This window comes from Tupaia chinensis, unplaced genomic scaffold, assembly GCF_000334495.1.
Source record: "Tupaia chinensis unplaced genomic scaffold, TupChi_1.0 Scaffold144569_1, whole genome shotgun sequence".
Lineage (NCBI taxonomy): Eukaryota > Metazoa > Chordata > Mammalia > Scandentia > Tupaiidae > Tupaia > Tupaia belangeri.
This window is the reverse complement of record NW_006204429.1, coordinates 42,539-45,775: the sequence shown is the minus strand read 5'-3', so window position 1 is coordinate 45,775 and position 3,237 is coordinate 42,539.

Here is a 3,237-nt window from a genome sequence, read left to right as displayed (position 1 = left end):
CGCCGCCATGGCTAGCCAGTCACAGGCGATCCAGTAGTTCTTGCAAGCCAAGAAGCAGGCCCTCAGAAGGGGTCTGAGGCCCACAAGCAAAAGAACCAGAAACTGAAGCAGGCCAAAAAAAGAAGCTCAGGCTGAAATTGAACAGTATCGCCTGCCAAGCATGCTGGGGTTCCAGTATCCCACCATAGCTGCAGCACTGAAGTGGAGAAGGAGACCCAGGAGGAAATGACCGTCCTCCAGAACTACTTCCTACAGAACAGGGATGGAGTCTTGGATAACCTCTCGGCCTTTGTCTCCGGCATCCGGCCAGAAATCCATGAAAACTACCATATAAATGGATAGAAGAATGAAGTTCCTGTCCCATGGATTGGTGTTTTAGATGCCCTTGTGAAATATGAAGTTTTACAAAGCTCCAGTTATATTCTTGAAGAAGGCATTAAATTATTTCTGTATATTATATAGCAGGTCCTTTCACCTTTTGCAGAGGGACAAATCTAGTTTTTTTGTACTTAGAACTTATCCAAAGATTTCATCTTTTTACCTCACATTTCTTAGAAATGTAATGGGTGTATGTTATTTTCCTATGCCTTTAGCTCAAGTGACACATATCTCAATGTTAACTTTTTCTTTCTCAGATTTAGTAAAAATGGAAGTTCTTTGAAGGAAAAAAGGGATTAAATAATTTTTCCCCCTAATGCTTTCTTGAAGGTCAGGGGCTTTATGAAAAAGTAATAAATAGTTACTTGTAACCTGTGTGAAGCAGAAGCCAGCCTTAGAAGTAGTCCATTCTGGCTAAAGGTTAGAACAGTGACTACTAGTATAATCCTTTGGGCCACTTTTAGTTTCTTTAAATCAAAATACTAGATGATAGTATTCAAAAACTTCTTACATGTCATTCATTACTTGGTGTACTGATAATTATTTAAAAGTAAAAGACTCTTTGTCATGAAAAACAATTTTTTTTTCAGGGCCATTTATTGGCATGGTAGACAAGGTGGCTGGATCCCACATGACCAACTGCATGGTTCAAGTCCTGGACCTGGCAGCTTGAGAAACACACTGGGTATGTGTGCATGTGTGCCCAAAATCCCAAGAAGAGAATGGAGGAGAAGGGATTACAGCATGGCCATCCCCGTGGGGGATAAGTTCTCACTTTCCCTTTCTCTCTCTTTCTTTCTCTGTCTCTGGTGAGCACATGTGCCCTATAGCAAATTAAAATTTTTTTTCAATCTATTGTACATTGATATGTCTATGAAATATAATAAAAATAAATCACTACAAAATGTGACATGATATATAAAATATAAAGCTAGTGATTTTACTGTTAGAAGCAACAGACATAAAATTTCTCAGTCAAATACATAAACGTTTCTAAACATTCTCAATTTCAGTATTTATCTCTTCACCAACAGCAACAAAGGGCTCATTGACTGGCACCATTCCACAGACTAAATTTGTAATAGCACTATTTTGTATAATACATAGATAATGTATAACATAATACGTAAACTACCTTATATAACGACCCTTCAGTTAACATTTACGAAAGCAGCTCTTGAAATTTACACCACCTTTTGAACAAAGGCTCCTTTTTTCATCACTTAATGACTTCTCACCCCAAAGTACATTAAATAAATATGCTAAATAAGTTGATAATTCAACATTACAGTTTAAGACAAAAACATACTCACCAATTTCAGGACATAGAAGTCCTACTCAGAGAATATCATATGGAACAAATTTGGATTGTACCACAAATGTTTTCTGTTTATTTCCTTTAATGCAGAGACATCAAGCAAAAGAAATAAACACCCCGAACTGAGAACAAAACGGGACAAAGCAGCTGGCAGAACTGTGAAAAGTTTTGTAATTCTCACAAAGGTGAGACGAGCCAAAGATATAGCAGGAGTCTGACGGAGTAAAACTATAAAGTTTCAATGACGTCTGAATTGTGCATCCAAGGCCTTTAGGTGCCTTGGCAACAAGGCTTGAACTTTCTGCTAATAGCATTACATTTGGGGAAACTATCTCATGAAAATGAAGTAAAACAGTAAAGAAACTTAGAGCATTACAAGATCAGCTCTGGCAAAGAATCTGGGGTTTTACCAAAAGGAATGACTCCATGAGTAGGGAAAATGGATAATGAATAAAATAGTTAAGCAGAACCGGCAGGTGACATGGTGGTTGGGGGTGCTGGATTCCCACATGACTGGCCACTGTTTGAGTCCTGGATCTGATGGCTTACTCTCTCCCTTTCTCTTTCTCTCTCTGGTCAAATTAAAAAATAATAATAACAATTGGAATTAAATAAAGAAATACTTCTTTAAACAAACAAACAAAAGAGAGCTAAGCAGAGCCTGGGCTCAGGAGCAGAGCTTCTCAGACTGGCACACACACAAATCAGCAGGGAGGTCGTGCAGGTGCCCATTCTGATCCAGCAGGTCCAGGATGAGCCGAGTTTCCAAAAGCATTTACAACAAGCTCCCAGGAGTGCCTCTGGATGTTGCCGGTCTGCAGGGCTCGAAATCTGGGGTCTGGAAGAGCTGTGGCTTCTCCATGGACTTTGCATGAAGTCTGTGTTATGACATGCACCTGGTGCATGTGGCTGCCAGCACTGCTGTTACAAAGATGACTGAGACTGGGACGTGGCAGAAACCCACTCTCAGGCGGCCTGTGCAAAGGGGCTGGGCTTGGGCTAGCCAGTGGCATAGTGGTTAAGGTGGCTGGATCCCATGTGGCCAACTGCACAGCTGAGTCCCATACCCTACGACTTGAAAAACACACCTACATGAGTGCATGTATGCCCAGAATCCCAAAAGAAGGGGCCAGCAGATGGCATAGTGGCTATATCACTGGACTCCCTCATGGCTGTCTACGGTTCGATTCCTAGACCTCGTGGCTTGAAAATCACACCAGGCGCATGTGTGTCTGTGCCCAAGATCCCAGGAGAAGAATGGAGGAGAAGGGATTGCATCGTGGCCATCCTCCCAAAGGGGTGATATCTCACTTTCCCTCCACTGTCTCGGCCTCTGTCTCTCTCTCTCATGCACACACCCTATGGCAAAAACCTCTTTAAAAAGAAAAAATATATACCAAAAGGAGAATGGAGGAGAAGGGATTATAGCATGCCCATTGCCTGTAGGGAGAACTTGCTTACTTTCCTTCTCTCTGACTCAGGCAAGTGCACTTGCCCTATGGCAGATTAAAAAAAAAAAAAAAAAAAAAAAGGAGAAGGAA